Consider the following 20,185-nt stretch of genomic DNA (forward strand, 5'->3'; position numbering starts at 1 on the left):
GTGAGCTCCTTGTTTTGATGTTCCAGAATAGCTTGTTGCCATCACAGCATTTAACGAATTTAATTTTCTCGTGAATGTAATTATGTGGTCATTTTGCCCAACATTACCAAGTTACACATGGGGAACTGAGGCTTGAGAAAGGAAGAGGGTTGACTGAGATTCCATAGCTGGTCAGTGGCCTGCACTGTCATAGTCACCTGTGCTATACAGTTTCCTGAAGAAGATGATCAGTTGCAAGTCCCTGAGCAGAATGACAGTTGCTGGGATGGCCCAGCCAGGATGGAGACAGACTGGGGCTGAAGACCACCTGCAAAACCATGCATGTCATGAAAGAAACCAAGACCAGAACAGACAAGGGATCTGGGACACAATTTTCTGGACTTGATTTACCATGAAAAGGCACATTAGATATTAGGAGGTAACATACAAATTATCATTGTGTTTGATAATTTTGTAGAAACCACTATCTGTGGAACAAAGTACATCACATACATTTTCTTCACTTGCCAGCTAGTTAGGAGTTCTTGCTTCCACTTTGTGGTTGAGTAATGGGGTTTCTAAAGGTAAAGCGATCTACTGTTGTCTCTGAACATGTCATTGGAGGTCTGGGATTCAAACCCAGGGCTTTCTGGGTGCTTGTTGCCCATTCTTTCCATGGAGGCCACACTGCTTCCTTCACTCAGGCTGACACAGGCTACTCAAAAGTCTTAGGAAAGGAAATATACTACTTTGGGGAAATTTGGAGATTAGGGCCATTTTACTTCTTCAGAAAGTGATCATTTGCTGGAGATAAATGAAGACTGAAAAACCCAGGCAGTTTGAATATTTCTCATTAACATCTTGTAGTTTTACTGTGAGAAGTGTTCATTCACTGCTCAGACACTTGCTGAATACATACTGTATGTCAGCTACATTGCTAGACCTTATATAGGTCAGAGGGAAATTATTCCAAGATTCTGCTTCCCAGGAACTCAAAACCAAGTAGATAAGACTGGTTGGTCACTTAATTGTTCTTAAAGATTTCATCATACATCCCTGCTCATTGCCATGTGTCTTGCTTCTTCTTCCTGTGAAAACTGGGTGGTCTTTATTTCATTGACTTTGGACTTGGTCAGTAGGATGTGGAGGACATAAAATATATCATGGGTAAGCCAAAGCTTTGAAATGCATCCCAAGTCTGTCCCATCCCTTGTCTGTCCTCTGCCATGATGATAGTAGGTCCTAGGTAAGTTTTGCTCCATTTGCTGGGGATCCAGAATGAAAAAAAGATTTGGAATAGAGCATCACCTCACAGAGCTCTATCCTAGAGCACAGTCAACCAACATCTCACACAGAATATAAGTGAGAAATGAACATTGCTCTACATCACTGAGACTTTGGGGTTGTTTGTTACAGAAGCAAAGCTAACAGATGGTGAGGACATAAAAATTATAGAAGACAATTCTAATACAAAGTGGAACTTCTAAGAGAAATACAAACACTTTTGTGAGTCTACAGAAAGACATAGATTGCTTCTGCTGATAAAAATCAGGAAATAAAGCCTGATGGAGGTGGTAGTATGTGAGATGGACTCTGAACACGGCAGGAATTGAACATGGAAAAAAAGGCAGAACAGGTTCTGAGGCTCACATTGTTCAGAGTTGAGGCATGAGGTTGGGGAGGAGGCAGTAGGGTTAGATTATCAGAGAAAAACCTGTTTCTTTTCTGTTATTCTATATATCCTTCAGGCCCTACTGATTTTGGTGAACTACTGTATATGTATGTAATCTCAAGAACTCTGATCATAATAATGGACTAACTTCTCCCCCTGAGATGTTCCAATGGAGTGCACAATTTGATATATATTTGATGGAGATCGAGGGGCCTTCCTCAGATTCACAAGTGAAGGAAAATGATGAACAAGACATCAGAATAGCTGAGCTTATTGCTATTCTTGAGAATAAAGGGCTCTGTGATTTTGGATTATGTTCTTCTAGTGTCTGACCTCAATTCCCCCTCCCATTTACTGAGGGTATAGAGTAAGAATCTCTAAGGACTCTTTCAACTCTGAAAAGTCTGAGCTGCTAAGGATTCCTTTTCATGAAAGACTCCAATGTTAGGTTTGATTTCAGCTGCCAATTAAGTGTCACATCACACACACATATAAGGTTGCTATGTTGACCCAGACAATGGAAAACATCAGCTTTGTCTATGATAAAGGTCTCTCAGTTAATTGCCAGTCTCCTCACTCCCCTGGGTCTTATTCTTGCACATTCATGTTAACCTTAAATTTCCCTCTGTCATTGCCTAAAAACTGCATGCATTCTTTAGAGAGGTTTTCTTTCTCTCACTCTTTAAATCTTAACCACTTATAAACAAATGCTGAATCCCATAAACAAGTTCTTCCTTTTCCATTTCCCTTATTTCTTCCTCCAATTCTGACAGAACCTTAAGTTTCTCATTCTAGAAATCTTTCTCAGATGTTCAAGCTGCAAGCCTGAGTTATTCCTGTCTCTTATCCCTAATCTTTCAGAAAATTCCATTGGCTTTCTATGAAAAATACACCCCAAATCTGAGTTCTTCTTGCCAACTCCAACAAGATCACTGCACTCTCTCATCAGTAGTGACTGTAGTGTAACCAGCATCCCTGGTCACCTCTGGGCCTGCTAGAAGTAAATTTGATTCAGCAGCTATGACAATATGCTGCTCAGATCTTCTGCTGCAGGGATCATAGTCGACGGATAAGCTCATCTGCTGTTCCTCCAGCCCCACCACCATATTTGTGCCAAGGCAATGCTTCTCAAGGCCTTCCCCCAGCCAATGAGCATGTGTGATAGAGGGACTAATGCAGGACCACTCCTACAAGATGAAAAACTTTGCTAATTGATGGTTTGGCTCAAAAAACAACCATTGGTTAAACCAAACCTTTCTTAGAATAGTCCAAAACTCTTCCTATCCAATCCTTCTTCCTTCTCATATTCCCATTTTTTTAAAAAAATGGGAACTAGATCTGCACTGAAATTGGAAGTTTCTCCTCACCTACACCAGATTCTCAGGCATTTCCATCAATGCATTTCTTCTTTTTTTGTATATTTTTTTATAGGCGTTCGATTTGTCAACATAGAGTATAACACCCAGTGCTCATCCCATCAAGTGCCCCCCTCAGTGCCTGCCACCCAGTCACCCCCTCCCCCTGCCCCCTCCTCTTCTACTATCCCTTGTTCATTTCCTAGAGTTAGGAGTCTCTCATGGTCTGTCATCCTCTCTGATATTTCCCACTCATTTTCTCCCCTTTCCCCATTAATCCCTTTCACTATTTTTTATATTCCCCAAATGAATGAGACCATATAATGTTTGTCCTTCTCTGATTGACTTACTTCACTCAGCATAATACCCTCCAGCTCTATCCATGTTGAAGCAAATGGTGGGTATTTGTCATTTCTAATGGCTGAGTAATATTCCATTGTATACATAGACCACAGCTTCTTTATCCATTCATCTTTTGATGGACACTGAGGCTCCTTCCACAGTTTGGCTACTGTGGACATTGATGCTATAAACATCGGGGTACAGGTGTCCCGGCATTTCACTGCATCTGTATCTTTGGGGTAAATCCCCAGCAGTGCAATTGCTGGGTCATAGAGTAGTTCTATTTTTAACTTTTTGAGGAACCTCCACACAGTTTTCCAGAGTGGCTGTACCCGTTCACATTCCCATCAACAGTGCAAGAGGGTTCCCCTTTCTCCACATCCTCTCCAACATTTGTGGTTTCCTGTCCTGTTAATTTTCCCCATTCTCACTGGTGTGAGGTGGTATCTCATTGTGGCTTCGATTTGTATTTCCCTGATGGCAAGGGATGCAGAGCATTTTCTCATGTGCTTGTTGGCCATGTCTATGTCTTCCTCTGTGAAATTTCTGTTCATGTCTTGTTCCCATTTCAGGATTGGATTGTTTGTTTCTTTGCTGTTGAGTTTAATAAGTTCTTTATAGATCTTGGATACTAGCCCTTTATCTGATATATCATTTGCAAATATCTTCTCCCATTCTGTAGGTTGTCTTTTAGTTTTGTTGACTGTTTCTTTCGCTGTGCAGAAGCTTTTATCTTGATTAAGTCCCAATAGTTCATTTCTAAGGGGACTCAAATGGGACTAATTGAAGAAATCATTCTCAGACACATCATAATCAAACTGTTGAAAATGTAAGACAATGAAAAAATTCTGAAAGCAGCCAGAGAAACACTGCACATTACTTCCAAAAGTACAATTGTGTGAATGATGAGAGGTTTATTGTGTAAAGCCATGGAGCCCAGCAGGAAGTGGGCAACATTTTAAAGTGCTGAAAGAGAAGAGCTGCCAATCCAGGAATCTACAGTCAGGGAAAATATCCTTCAGAAATGAAGGTAAAATACAGACATTCTCAGAAGAAAGAAAACTAAGTGAATGTGTCAAAAGCTGACTATTAAAAAAATGCTAAAGAAAGTTCTTCAAATGGAAAAAAAATGATCTGGTGAAAAATTTGGAAGATTGAGAATATAGGAAGAGCAAAAAAATAGTAAAAATTTTGGCAAATAGATTAATATTTTTTCTTAATATCTTTAAAATACATATATGGCAAATGAATGCAAAAATTATAACATTATCTGATCAGGTCTGTCAGATATAATGTATGTGAAAACAACAGGAAGAGTAGACATAAAATAATTTCATGGTGGTATGTTTTCTACATTCTATGTGAAATGGTAAAATATTAATTCTAAGTAGACAGTGAAATGTTAACTATGAATATTGTAATCCCTTGGGCAATCACTGTGAAACCATATAAGTGAGATAGTCAAAAACTCAATAGATGGATTGAAATGAGGCAAAATACTATTTTAATTATTTAAAACATTTATCTAATGAATATAAGTTTAATAAAATATTAAAATAGGGCAAGACAGGGCAAAAAAGGAATAAAAAATAACACATGATAAATAATAAAATATTATACTTCACTCTAAAAGAAAACAAAACCCCAAATAATAACATTAAGTGTAAATGATTTAAACATGATAATTATAAGACAGAGACTATCAAATTTGATAGTAAAGAAGTAAGACCTATGTGCTGTTTATAAGCAACTCATTTTACATATAAGCATGTAAGTAATTTAAAAATAAAAGAATGAAAAAAAGATATACCTTAAAAACTATCAAAAGAAAGATGGAATGGCTATATTACTATCAAACAAAATAGGATTAAAAGAAAGGAAAGCAGTTATAGATAGATACATAATGATAAAAGGACCAATTTACCATAAGATAAAACAAGCTTAAATAGGCATGTATCTAATGCAGTTACAGATAGATACATAATGATAAAAGGACCAATTTACCATGAGATAAAAAAAGCCTAAATAGGCATGTATCTAATAACAGAGCTTCAAAATATATACAACAAGAACTGATAGAGCTAATAGAATGGAAAACAGAAAAACAAAATAAATGAAATCATAAGTTAGTTCTTTGAAAATCATGATAAACCTCTAGCCAGGCAAATAAAGCACAGATTACTGATAGCAGGGGAAAAACTAGATATTATTATAGACTCCATAGTTTTTTATTGAAATATAATTGACATATAGCATGGCATTAGTTTTAGGCATACAACATAATGGTTTGATATATGTGTATATTTTGAAATGAGAACCCATACATATTAATAAGAGATTATTAAGACTAATTGTACACATAGAAATTTTGACTGGTAGATGAAATGGTCCAATTCTTCAAAGAAAGCCATAAACTCAGCAAACCATAAAAGGTTACCAAAAATGAAATTCACAACTTAAATAGTTTTTCTTATTCTTTTTTTTAAAGATTTTATTTATTAAATCTGAGAGGCTCAGTCAGTTAAGTGTCTGCCTTGGGCTTGATTCATGATCCCAGGGTCCTGGAATCAAGCCTTATGTTAGGCTCTCTGCTCAGCAGGGAGTCTGCCCTCCCTCTCCCCTCCACCCCAACTCATGCTTTCTCTCTATCTCTCATTCTCTCTCAAATAAATAAATAAAATCTTTAAAACATTTATATATTCACTTGAGAGAGAGTGTGCGCTTTCATCAGTGGGGGAAGGGAGAGGGACAAACAGACTCCATGCTGAGTGCAGAGATTGAGGCAAGGCTGGATCTCACCACCAGAGACCACGACTTGAGCCAAAATCAAGAGTCCTAGCTTAACTGACTAAGCCTCACAGGCGCCCCAATATTTCTTCTATTGAAGTACTTGATTTCATAGTTAGAAACCTTCTGGGGAAAAAAGAATCCAGGCCAAAATGATATTCACTGGAAAATTCTGCCAAACATTTAAAGAAGAAATTAAAAATTCTCTACAATCTATTTCAGAAAGTAGAAGAGAAGAAACACTTCCCAACTAATTATATGAGTCCAGTATTACTCTGCTCCCAAAAGTAGGCAAAAGAAACCATAGTACAATATCGTTCATAAATATAGAAGCAAAAATCCTCAACAAAATTTTAGCAAATCAAATCCAGAAATATGTACAAGTTAGAATACACCCTGATTGCATCCCTCATTTTTATATAGCAACGAAGAAAAACTACATGAACGTATTAATTGATACAGAAAACAGAATTTGACAAAATTCAACATCTATTCATAATTTTTTTTTTTTAAAATGCTCAGCAAACTAGAAATAGAAGGAATCTTCCCTAATCTGGAAAAAAGATTCTACAAAAAAAAGCTTGCAGCTAACTTCATACTTAATGGTGAAAGATAGAATCCCTTCCCCATAGGTGGGGAACAAGGCAAGGAAGTATGTCCACCACTCTGTTTCAAAAACATACTGGAAGCCTAGACATTGCAACGAAGCAAGAAGAGGCAATAAAGGACATACAGCTCAGAAAAGAAGAAATTAAAAATTTTCTTTGCAAAAAAAAAAATCAATGGGATCTACAAAAAGCTTCTTGCATGTATCATCAAGATTGCAAAGGCAATTCAATAAAAATTTTGAAAACAGTGGACATCCATATGCAAAAAAAAAAAAAGAAAATTAGCTTTGACCTACCTCTCACCCTTTTCACAAAAAATAACTCTAACTGGATCAAAGATCCAAATGTAAAACATAAAACTATCAGAAGTAATCATGGGATTAATTCTTATGGCATTAGGTAATAAAATCATGGTCTGTAAAAGGAAAAAAATGATAAATTGGATTTCATCAAAATAAGCATTGAGAGAATGAAAACAAACAAACAAAAAAAATAGACTGGGAGAGATACTTGAAAATGAGATAACATGGGATCCCTGGGTGGCGCAGCGGTTTGGCGCCTGCTTTTGGCCCAGGGCATGATCCTGGAGACCCGGGATCGAATCCCACGTCGGGCTCCCGGTGCATGGAGCCTGCTTCTCCCTCTGCCTGTGTCTCTGCCTCTCTCTCTCTCTCTGTGTGTGTGTGACTATCATAAATAAATAAAAAATTAAAAAAAAAAAAGAAAATAGTTTAAAAAAAAAAGAAAATGAGATAACAAAAACAAAAGACTCGTATTTACAGGATGTAAAAATTTCTCAAAACTCAACAGTAAGATCATAATCCAGCTTAAAAATGGACACAAGACTTGAACAGTCACAAAACAGGATATACCAACGACATATAAACACAATATTATATACTTGGCATCATTAATCAATAGAAAAATGGAAATTAAAACCATGTGGGACACTACTACACACTTTCTACAATTAAAACAATACCAAGTGTTGTGGATACATAGGAACTGGGATTTTCCCATAGTCCTAATGGGGATGCAAAAGGTTATGTTCATTTTGGAAAAACACTTTGGCCATTTCTTATAAAATTTTACATGTACTTTCCATATGACCCAACAACCTTAATCCAAAGTATTAATCCTACAAAGGAATGAAAATATCTGCACAGAAACCCATATGTGAATGTTTTTGGTAGACCTACTCATCATAATTACCCAAACTGGAAACTACTCAAGTGCCGTTCAATGAGTTAATGTAGAAGCAGAAGCAGACTGGTAAATGGATCCATATAGTGGGATACCACTCAGAAGGAGAGGGGACTACACACAACAACATAGATGTATCTCCAAGGCATTAACCTTGGTGAAGATAGTCATTCTCAAAAGGTTACATGGTACCTGCGTGAGATGTAAATAATAAAGCTCGATGACCATGTATAATTTAAAAAAAAAAAAAAAACTCTTTGCAAACAAGGAATAGAAGGAAATTTCTTTAATGTGATAAAACATAGCTACCCCAAGTTTATGGTAAATATTCTTCATGGTGAGTCTTTAGAAGTAGAGTCTTTCAAAATATGAGCAAGACAAGAACACTCACTTCCTCTGTTTCTATTCCACATCGCCCTGTAAATCCCAGCCAAAAGAAAAAAGGAAAAAATTAACATATAGAAAGAAAATAAAGGAAAAACATTATTTTATGGCTCATGATTGTCAATATAGCAAACTCTAAAGTATCTACAAATTGTTAAAAATAAGAATTCAGAGAAATGGTTACATGCGAAATCAATATATTTTTAAATTGCATTTCTATATTCAAGTAGAAAAAAATAAAGGTACTATTTATTTTCAACAGCAATAAAAGCCTATGATACTTATAAATAATTCTGTAGAAGATGTGTACCTGTATTAAAATAAAACTTTATTGAAGCTTTTCTTAAAGACCCAAATAAATAGATAAATATATCATTTTTAGCAATATAAAGGCTCGCTATTTAAAATGTTAAATCTCGAGGTAATGTATAGATTCAGTGCAATCCAATCTAATCCCCGATAGGTTGTTCTAGAATTTTACAAGCTGATGCTAAAATCTATATGGAAGTACAAAAGCCTAAGAATACCTTATACACTCTGAGAAGGAAGTCGGATGAGGCAGCTTGCCCTACCAGACTTCTAGTTCTATAGAACAAAAGTATAATAACGAAGACCATGTCATATTGCAACAAGGCAGCCAAATTGTTCAATGTAACAGAAGAAAGAGCCCAGACAGGGATCCTTACATTAAAACGTAGAATTTAGCAGAGAATGAACTTTGGATAACTGAGCAGAGGGAGGGCACAGAATTACCAACACATGAATGGTCTTGATTATTTGGTTATTTATATGGGGAAAAATGAAAATGCATGACTATTTTATAATGTATGCCTACATTACAAGAACTCCCCACATGCTGAAGACCAAAATGCGATAACATTAAAAATGTTAAAGTGTTTTTATAATATTCAACCAGGGAAGGATTCTCTTAACATAAACTTTCCTCCAATCTCCACTAAGAAAGACACAGCGACATAAAGGATACCGTTACTTTAAAACCCAATATTTCTATTCATCCAAAGGCACTGAACAGGTTGTGAAAAAACAAGCTGCCAGCTCAGAGGGTTGAAATCACAAAGCAAACAGAAGACCCATATCCAAAATGTATTATACCTGAATCCAAGTCAATAAGAAAATGAAAATTTGGGGCGCCTGGGTGGCTCAGTCAGTTAAGCATCTGCCTTTGACTCAGGTCATGATCCCAGGGTTCTGGGACCCACATCAGGATCCCTGCTCAAAAAGGAGTCTTCTTCTCCCTCTGCCTCTGCTGCACCCCCTGCTTGTGCTTTCTCTTGCATACTTTCTTTCAAATAAATAAATAAAATCTTTAAAAAAAGAAAATATGAACATTCAACATAAATGTGGATGCAAGCATTGAACAGGCCCATTGAAAGAAAGAACACTAAATAAATAAACAAACATAAATAAGTAAATTAATAAATAAAATAAATGAATGAAAGTATAAAAGACATAGATAAGTGATAGATAAATAGCTGTCTTCATATATTAGTAAGATATATAATATATCCATATTTAATTATATGGATGGTATCTACAATGTGTTGATCTATATAATTAATAATATAGTAATATATAATTTGTTAAAAAATACATCTATTTATATCTTTAGATATACAGTCTAAATAGTAACAAGTTTAATATAAAATACATCATTTACAACTGCTAGATAGATAAAAATTAAGATACTCAGTGATGCCAACTGTTGGTGATCATATCCCTATCTTACTCTTGGGAGTAGAACTGACACAGACCCTTTGGTAAAAAATCTGGCGTGATCTCATAGGACTGAGCATTCCCATTTCAAAGTATACTATTCTCAGGCATTGATACTTTTGCACATATGACCTAGGACATGTGTAAGAATGCTTATTAAAGCATCGTTCACGGTAGCAAAAACAAAACAAAACAAAACAAAACAAAACAAAAATCCAATTTAAGTGCCCATCAACTGGAAAATAAATAAATACATTGAGGACTATTTACTCAATGGATTATTAGGCACTAGTGAAATGAATCACTGCTACACATGTAGATACAACTCTTTTTTACTGAAGTACAGTTGACATACAATATTATATTAGTTTTAAGTGTACAGCATAGTGATTCGACAATTATATGCATTAAAGTAAGCTCACCATGATAAATAGAGTCACATGAGGAGACAGATCCATATATATGTTGCTAAAGTCAATGTCCCAGAGGTTACCATCTATTTTTTTAGGATTTTTATGGTTAGGTCTCATGTTTAGTTCTTTTGCCCATTTTGAGTTTATTTTTATGTATAGCACAAGAAAGGGGTCCAGTCTCATTCTTTTGCATGTGGATGTCCAGTTTTCCCAATACTACTTTTTGAAGAGACTGTCTTTTCTCCATTATAATTCTTGCTTCTATTTCTATAAATTAATTGACCATATATGAGTGGGTTTATTTCTGGGATTTTTATCCTGTTCCATTGATCTTTACGTGTCTGTATTTATGTGTATAAACCATACTGCTTAGGTTACTACAACTTTGCAGTCTACAACTTCTTCAGTCTATCTTCATATCTAGGATTGTGATAGCTCCAGGTTTGTTTGAAAGAATTCTCAAGATTACTTTGGCTATTTGGGGTCTTTTGTGGCTCTATACAAATTTGAGATTATTTGTTCTAGCTCTGTGGATAATGCTGTTGGTATTTTTTAAATGTCTTATTTATTTATTTATTTATTTATTTATTTATTTATTTATTTATTTATGAGACAGAAAGCAAGCACAAGTAGGGGGAGGAGCAGAGGGAAAGAGACAATCCCAATCAGGCTCCCCACTAAGCATGGAGCCCAATGAGGGGCTCTATCTCAGGACCTGAGCTAAAATCAAGAGTTGGCTGCCTAACTGACTGAGCCACTCAGGTGCCCCTGCTATTGGTATTTTGTTAAAGCAATCTGTAGATTGCTTTGGTTGGTATGGACATTTTAACAATGTTAATTCATCCAATCCATGAGCATGACATATCTATAATACAGATATATCTTAAAGCTTAATTTAAGGTGGGTTGAAAAGTGACAGAGATAGACTATTTTGGAGAGAAAGATTCTATTTTCATGAAATTCAAAATAATGAAAAAATATATTTCTCAGGAATAAATATAGATAATTTTTGAAAGGAGTATAATACATCCAAAATTCTCTGTGAAGGATATTCACAGAGCAGTGATGAGATATACATTATGGCATTGGTAATGTTCTGTCTCAGGATTGCTCATTCTTTATTATGTTTCTTAACATGCATATATTAGATGAATTATTTCATATGAGTCAAATAATATTTATTTAAAAGAATACAAAGATAAAAGCATGGGAAGAAGACAGACCAAGTGCATAAGTGCTCGGGGAATGCAGGGCTATTAGAATAGACAAAGACAATGAGTGAATGGTTTTATGTGAGAACATGGCATGAGTATTTAAGATTGATCAGGGGTTGTATGACTATCCAGTAGGGAATGTTTATCTGCTGTAGAATGATAGGGGTTGGGGTGTATGTTCTGGTTATCCATTACTACATTAAAAATCATACCCCCAAAAAAATCGTACCAAAAAAATCCAAAGTCTAGCAGTTTAAGCAAAGGCAGCATTTATTTTGTTCATGAATCTGTAGTGAGGGCAGTGCTCAGCAGGGTCAGTGAGCATCTGCTTCGTTCAGGGTCAATGGGGTCAGCTCAATGCCTAGAACTGGAATCCTTAGGTTTGCTCACTTGCACAACTGGCCTGGGAGATTCCAACAGCTGGTGGCAGCAAAAGCTGAGGCTCTTGGGGCATCTAATCCTCCCTCTACCTTTGTGTGGTCTCTCCAGCAAGAGGGCTTCAGGGCAGCCAGCCTTCTTAGATGTTGACCCAGGGCTCCAAAGGTCTATGTTTCAAAAGAGAGAGAGAGAGAGAGCCAGGAACAAACTGTCCTTCCTTTTCTAACTCAGCCTCCAAACCAATGCCATAGCCATTCTAGCCACATTCAAGGTAACCACAAAAGCCCCACCCACTTTCAAGGGGAGGAAAATGTTTTCTACCTTTTCTTGGGAGAAATATGAAGTTTCTGGAAGAACATGTAGGACTGAAAATGTGGAAATTAAAACACAAGCTGGCCTAGTGTGTTCTGTAGTCCCCAGAGGACTGGAGGGAGGTAGGGGTCTAGGCAAAGAGGAGATGGAGAATTAAGGTGGGAGGCAGGTGGAGAATACTTGGTGTAGACTGTGGTGCTTAGGTTTGCAATAGGAATTGAAGGGGGTCATGGAAATTCAGGGTTTAAAAGATGAAGAGGAGAAAATACATTTAAAGGGGATGATTTGTACCAACACGAGAAAGATATCAGGAAGGAGAAGCTGGTGTCAGAAAGATTCAGAGGAAGCCTCACCTAGCTAGGCAGGTATAACGGGACCTACGGGATTGTGAGAAAGAAAAAAAAAATCAAAGACAAAGACATGCAGCCAGAACATGGGATGTCCCTGAGTAACCAGCAGTTGTCAAAAGGCCTCGAGGACTCAGGGTGGCATCTTCATCAGTAAACGCCATCATCATGAGGAAGATTCCTAAAATACCAGGCCACCAGTTCTCAAAACTGTCTCACCAAGCAACCCGGCACCACTGCATTGCAGGCAGAATGTGATGTCCTGTCAGAAGGGGAACTGAATAATTTAGAGTGATGTCGTCCATAAATATTTAATGATATGAAAAAAATGTTCATGAGACAATGTTAAGTAAAAAAAAAAAAAGAAAAGAAAGAGGCAGATTGCAAAATAGTATAAATGCATAGGAAGAAAGAAAAGATGCTTGCTAAAATATTGACAGGATTTATCTCTAGCTGGTGGATTATGATTTAATTTTTTAATCTTGACTTTTTTATGTGTCTAAATTTCTACAATAAAAATTTGTTAGGATTTTAATTACAAAAATAGTAATTGTATTTTTTTAAAAAAATACCCAGCCTTATGCTGAATAAGACCAAATAGAGGATGTTCTAATGAGATTTATTCAATCAACCCTTTATTATACCCTTTTATTGCCTCTGTTAGGAGGTATGTTTACATAAAGCTGGTTTTTCTTACCTATTAGATAACACAGTGGCACTAAAAGTGTGATACTTCTAGGATTCAAAACTGGCATGATTATGGTCACGATACCAAGATGCTATTTCTCTTTGTCACTGTGTCGAAATGTGCGCTGAGGATGCAGAAGAGAGAGAGGGCAAAACAGCTGGTGCCTTAGCAGGAATCAAGGTGGCGGCTTCCAAGTGTCCCATGCTTATTGCATTCAATGCCACTCACCCAAGTACACACGCACACACAATACTCATTTTACTATTTCATCTTTGATGAAATAGTAAAAACTAATTGTATTGAATTTCGACCCTCAAGTATAACCTTGTTAATATTCTGCATAACAAAATGGGCAGTATGTGTAGGGCTTTTCTGCCACATGCCCATGTACCCAGGAAAGCATGCATGCAATTGAGTTACAAAACAAACCAGCTGCCCTTTTTCATGGCTCACCATTTTTACTTGAATGAACAACTGACAGACTATAACTATTAAACTTGAGTTCCTGGCAGATAGTTTTGTAAAAATGACCAAAGTGAGTCTTCCACTTTGGAGCCGAACAACTGATAGTATTTGTTGCAATTATAAAATTTGAACTTTAAAGAACAAAAAAAATTTTTTTTTTGCAGATTTGTACTTTCCACCATGAGCTTGACAGCTTCCTGATGGTTAAAGACTTTTTTTTTTTTTTTTGGGTGATATGAGCAGTGACTTGTTTTTAAAAACTGTATAATGAAATGTGTCAACATTTGGAAGGTCTGCATAACTCAGTAAAGCTGTATCTTCCAAACAATCAATGCTTAATGTTTTAAGATTATGCATATGTGAAATATCCAGTCAGAGTGCAAGAGAGATAATGAAACAAAATAAAAAAGTTCATGAGTATGGTTTTAGAATCCACAATGCATTTTTAAAGAAACCACCACTTGTTGAATTTTGGTGTAGTAGAAAAGCATGTAGAATTATCTGAAAGATTACTAAAATATTTCTCCTTTGCTCAGCTCCATATCTGTGCTGGGCTGGATTTTTATCATATACTTGAACCAATACAGCAATCTTAATAGCCTGCAGGCAGAAGGTGGTATGAGACTGACTGTGTTCTATTGAGCGAGATATTAAAGAGATTTGAAAAAAAGAGAGAGAAAGAAAGAAAAAGAAAGCGAGAAGAAAGAAAAGCAAGGCCACTTCTCACTATTTATTTAAAAAACAATTATAATGTATTATTAGCTTTGAGGTAGAGGTTAGTGATTCAATCATAAAACTATAGTTTTTGGTTTAAAAACTATGGTTGTTTGCCAATAAAATGTTCAGAGAGGGAGACAAACTGTAAGGGACTTGTAATCATAGGAAACAAACTGAGGGTCGCTGTAGGGATGATATAATTGGGTGACTGGCATGAAGGAGGGCATCTGATGTAATGAGCACTGGGTGTTATATAAGACTGCTGAATCACTGACCTCTACCTCTGAAGCCAATAACACATTATATGTTAATTAATTAAATTTTTAAAAAAATTAAAATATTTTATTTTATTTTTATTTATTTATTCATGAGAGACACACAGAGAGAGAGAGAGAGAGAGAGAGGCAGAGACACAGGCAGAGGGAGAAGCAGGCTCCATGCAGGGAGTCCAATGTGGGACTCGATCCCAAGTCCCCAGGATCATGTCCTGGCCTGAAGGCAGATGCTCAACCGCTGAGTCACCCAGGTATCCCTAAAATATCTTAAAAGGAGTAAAAATTTAATTAGCATACAGTGGTTTTGCTTTTGTTATTTTTAAAACAAATAAATGCTTTTAAATTATTAGTTTTATTTCTATTGCAGTAGATATATATGTGTATACATATGTGCAGTATGTGATATATATATGTGTTTATATATGTGTGTGTTATATATGTTTATATATGTGTTTATATATAAACATAAACACATATACATATATAAATTACATAAATGCTCTTTGGGGTCCTGAGTCCGAAACACTTGGGAGTTGTTGCATTACCAGAAGACAGATTGGACACATAGGAGGAAATCCCCTTCCTCCTGGATGTCTTTATGTAAAGATATGATATGTGTAGGTGCTCTGGTCATCTTGAAGGGCTGATGAGGGATGCAGCCAACCAGCTGAGGATGGCTGAGCAGAACCACAGAAAAAGTCAACCTTTTGCTAACATCATTGAGCTCCTGAATCCGTCAATTCAATTCCCTTAGCTTTGGACTAATTCTGTGAGATAATGACTATGTTCTGATGGTTCAAGCCTCTCTTAGTTATTATGCTATTTGAACTAAAGGCACCCTAACTGCTGTGTGACGCAAGTCATTTCATGAAAGGGGGGGGCAGACATTGATTCAGCTAAGTCTGCCTCTGTGCTGAACAACTTTCTATGTTAGCCACGTAATCCTTCCATTGGTATGCTGAGAGAAGTTGTATTATTCCCACTGGACACACCAGGTATCTGAGGCATAGAATATGTCTATTAATTATCTGAAGCCACAGAGACGAAGCTGCAGCCAATACTCGAACTATCATTTTTTTGGCTTTGAAGTCTGTTCTCTTCCTATTATAACCATCACCAGGTTTAATAGCCCATGTCTGTGTTTACAATCATGCCAAATATAAACATCTCAGAGTGCTTTTCAAGCACTGTGATAATCTTTTTTTCAATATTTTATTTATATAATTATTTGTTTATTTTAGAGTGAGAACATGTGTGTGTGCCACCAGGGGCAGAAGCAGAGGGCAGAGGGAGAAAGAGAGAATCTCCAGCAGACTCCATGCTGAGTGCAGAGCCCCACTGGGGGCTTGATCTCATGATTCTGAGATCAAGCCTGGAGCCAAAATCGAGAGTCACACCCAACTGACTGAGCCCCCCAGGCACCCATCTATTCTTTCAAATTTAGTGATCAAATACATTGAGCTTTCCTTGTTTTTTTTTTTTTTAAGATTTTATTTATTTATTCATGAGAGACACAGAGAGAGAGAGAGAGAGAGAGAGAGACATAGGCAGAGAGAGAAACAGGCTCCCTGCAGGGAACCCAATGTGGGACTAGGTCCCGGGACCCCAGGATCATGCCCTAAGCCAAAGGCAGGTGCCCAACCTCTGAGTCACCCAGGTGTCCCAAGCTTTCCTTGTTTTTAATTTTTCATTTGACTTCATAATTACACAGGCAGTTTTTTCTTGTTGCACTTGCAGGATTGCTTCCACATTTCACACAGCTTTTGCCCCTCTGTACTGTAATGATACCTTGCTGTGTCTGCATGCCCAGCAGCCTGCAAGTTCCTGCACCAGGCTCAACATACAATAAGGCTTTCACGACAGTAAGCATAGTGATGATAAGCACATAGAGCCTTCACAAAGGGTGAGGTACTCGACATATATCACCGCTAATCCTGAAGGCACCCCTTCTATGTGACCAGTGTGAAGAAACTGAGGTTCACAAGGCTGACCTATGCAAAGGCACAGGGATAGAGTGTGAACCAGATTTCAAGCACACTTTCTTCTAGCAATATTAAGGAGCAAAATTTGAGAAGTTATTATTCCTTCTCTCCTTTAATACCTGTAATGATTAGAGACTTATTCTTTACTGGGGAATGCATTCTTTCATAGCCCTCATAATTATAAAGTTCTTTCTTAGGGCTATTTGCATTTCCACACAGTATCCTATGATGACAAGAATTCAGATATTTAGAGTCTACTTGTAGTTCACTGAGTGCTGCAGAGGCAGAGCAGCTAATGTGTGTGTAACTTTGTGGGGCTAAATGGAGGGAGGGGCACCATGAGTGTGGTTGAGAAGGTCTGCAGCCTCTCTGCTATGGGATTTCTATTTTTCTCTTTTCCCTTCCCTTCCCTTCCCTTCCCTTCCCTTCCCTTCCCTTCCCTTCCCTTCCCTTCCCTTCCCCTCCCCTACTTTCCCCTCCCTTCCCTTCCCCTCCCCTACTTTCCCCTCCCTTCCCCTCCCCTCCCCTCCCCTCCCCTCCCCTCCCCTCCCCTCCCCTCCCCTCCTCTCCTCTCCTCTCCTCTCCTCTCTTCTCTTCTCTTCTCTTCTCTTCTCTTCTCTTCTCTTCTCTTCTCTTCTCTTCTCTTCTTCTCTTCTTTCTCTTCTTTCTCTTCCCTTCTCTTCTTTTGGTATTTTACCTCTCATTATGTTCCTAGTGCCTCACGTACAGACTCTGTCACCATGCTAAGCCCTTTACCATGACCCTCTCTAATTCTGATGGCAATTTCATCAGCTATTTCTCTTTTATAGTTGGGGAAAATGAGTCACAGAGAAGTTAACCCACTTATCCAAGTTTGCACAACTAGTGTGTGGTGGAGGTCAACACGAACGGTTAGTCTTTGTAGCCTGCGTTTCCACAAACTGGACTTTGTTGCTTCTTCCACATCCCTGAACAGCAAGGGAGGAAAAAGGGCCAAATCATGGAAGACGTCTCACTCCCCAGATATTCAAATTACAATAAATTTTGATTAGTTTGTTCAAGTAACCAAGTAGTACATTTTAACTCTTTGAAAACAAATACAGGGGGGAGGAGCAAGATGGCGGAGGAGTAGGGTCTCCAAATCACCTGTCTCCACCAAACTACCTAGAAAACCTTCAAATTATCCTGAAAATCTATGAATTCGGCCTGAGAATTAAAGAGAGACCAGCTGGAATGCTACAGTGAGAAGAGTTCGCGCTTCTATCCAGGTAGGAAGACGGGGAAAAAGAAAGAAAGACACAAAAGGCCTCCAAGGGGGAGGGGCCCCGCGAGGAGCCGGGCTGAGGCCGGGGCGAGTGTCCCCAGGACAGGAGAGCCCCGTCCCGGAGACGCAGGAGCTGCACCGACCTTCCCGGGGGAAAGGGGCTCCAGGGAGGTGGAGCAGGACCAGGAGGACGAGGATGCCCTCGGGCTCCCGGGGACAGTAACAGAGCAACTGCGCGCCCAGGAGAGTGCGCCGAGCTCCCTAAGGGCTGCAGCGCGCACGGCGGGACCCGGCGGGACCCGGAGCAGCTGGAGGGGCTCGGGGGCGGCTCCACGGAGGGGGCTGCGCGGCCCCGGGAGCAGCTCGGAGGGGCTCGGGCAGAAGAAGAGGCTCCGTGCGGAGGGGGCTGCGCGGTTCCAGGAGCAGCTCGGAGGGGCTCGGGCGGCAGCTCCGCGGAGGGGGTTGCGCGGCCCGGGAGCGCGAATCCACCAGCGCAGGCTCCGGAGCACAGGGCGCCGGGACACAGCCCAGGATCCGGCCTCCCCCGGGACAGGCAGAGGCCGGGAGGGCCCAGGACAGCGAGGACGCTCCTGCCCCGAGCTGAGCAGATCAGCGGCCCCGCCCCGAGCCTCCAGGCCCTGCAGACGGAGTTCCTGCCGGAGCTGACTCCAGGTTTCCAGAGCTGCCCCGCCACTGGGGCTGTTCCTCCTGCGGCCTCACGGGGTAAACAACCCCCACTGAGCCCTGCACCAGGCAGGGGCACAGCAGCTCCCCCAACTGCTAACACCTGAAAATCAGCACAACAGGCCCCTCCCCCAGAACACCAGCTAGACTGACAACTTCCAGGAGAAGCCAAGGGACTTAAAGAACACAGAATCAGAAGATACTCCCCGGTGGTTCTTTTTTTGTTTGTTTGTTTTTGTTTTTGTTTTTGTTTTGTTTTGCTTTTTGATTTGTTTCCTTCCCCCACCCCCTTTTTTTCTCCTTTCTTTTTCTTTCTCTTTTTCTTCTTCTTTTTTTTTTTTTTCGTTTCTTTTTCTTTTTCTTCCCTTTTTTTTTTCTCTTTCTCTTTTCTTTCCTTCTTTCTCTCCTCTCTTTTTCTCTTTTTCCCAATACAACTTGCTTTTGGCCACTCTGCACTGAGCAAAATGACTAGAAGGAAAACCTCACCTCAAAAGAAAGAATCAGAAACAGTCCTCTCTCCCACAGAGTTACAAAATCTGGATTACAATTCAATGTCAGAAAGCCAATTCAGAAGCACTATTATACACCTACTGGTGGCTCTAGAAAAAAGTATAAAGGACTCAAGAGACTTCATGACTGCAGAATTTAGAGCTAATCAGGCAGAAATTAAAAACCAATTGAATGAGATGCAATCCAAACTAGAAGTCCTAACGACGAGGGTTAACGAGGTGGAAGAACGAGTGAGTGACCTAGAAGACAAGTTGACAGCAAAGAGGGAAACTGAGGAAAAAAGAGACAAACAATTAAAAGACCATGAAGATAGATTAAGGGAAATAAACGACAGCCTGAGGAAGAAAAACCTACGTTTAATTGGGGTTCCCGAGGGCGCCGAAAGGGACAGAGGGCCAGAATATGTATTTGAACAAATTCTAGCTGAAAACTTTCCTAATCTGGGAAGGGAAACAGGCATTCAGATCCAGGAAATAGAGAGATCCCCCCCTAAAATCAATAAAAACCGTTCAACACCTCGACATTTAATTGTGAAGCTTGCAAATTCCAAAGATAAGGAGAAGATCCTTAAAGCAGCAAGAGAGAAGAAATCCCTGACTTTTATGGGGAGGAGTATTAGGGTAACAGCAGACCTCTCCACAGAGACCTGGCAGGCCAGAAAGGGCTGGCAGGATATATTCAGGGTCCTAAAGGAGAAGAACATGCAACCAAGAATACTTTATCCAGCAAGGCTCTCATTCAAAATGGAAGGAGAGATAAAGAGCTTCCAAGACAGGCAGCAACTAAAAGAATATGTGACCTCCAAACCAGCTCTGCAAGAAATTTTAAGGGGGCCTCTTAAAATTCCCCTTTAAGAAGAAGTTCAGTGGAACAGTCCACAAAAACAAAGACTG

At 38.8% G+C, this 20,185-nt stretch overlaps 1 protein-coding gene across 15 annotated transcripts in view; it reads left to right on the forward strand.

The window, feature by feature from the left end:
• The window catches only part of LOC144321119 (uncharacterized), an 83,649-nt gene that overhangs the window by 3,367 nt on the left and 60,097 nt on the right, over positions 1-20,185 (forward strand). The gene's annotated exons all lie outside the window — the stretch shown is intronic.

Source organism: Canis aureus, chromosome 9 (assembly GCF_053574225.1).
Source record: "Canis aureus isolate CA01 chromosome 9, VMU_Caureus_v.1.0, whole genome shotgun sequence".
Lineage (NCBI taxonomy): Eukaryota > Metazoa > Chordata > Mammalia > Carnivora > Canidae > Canis > Canis aureus.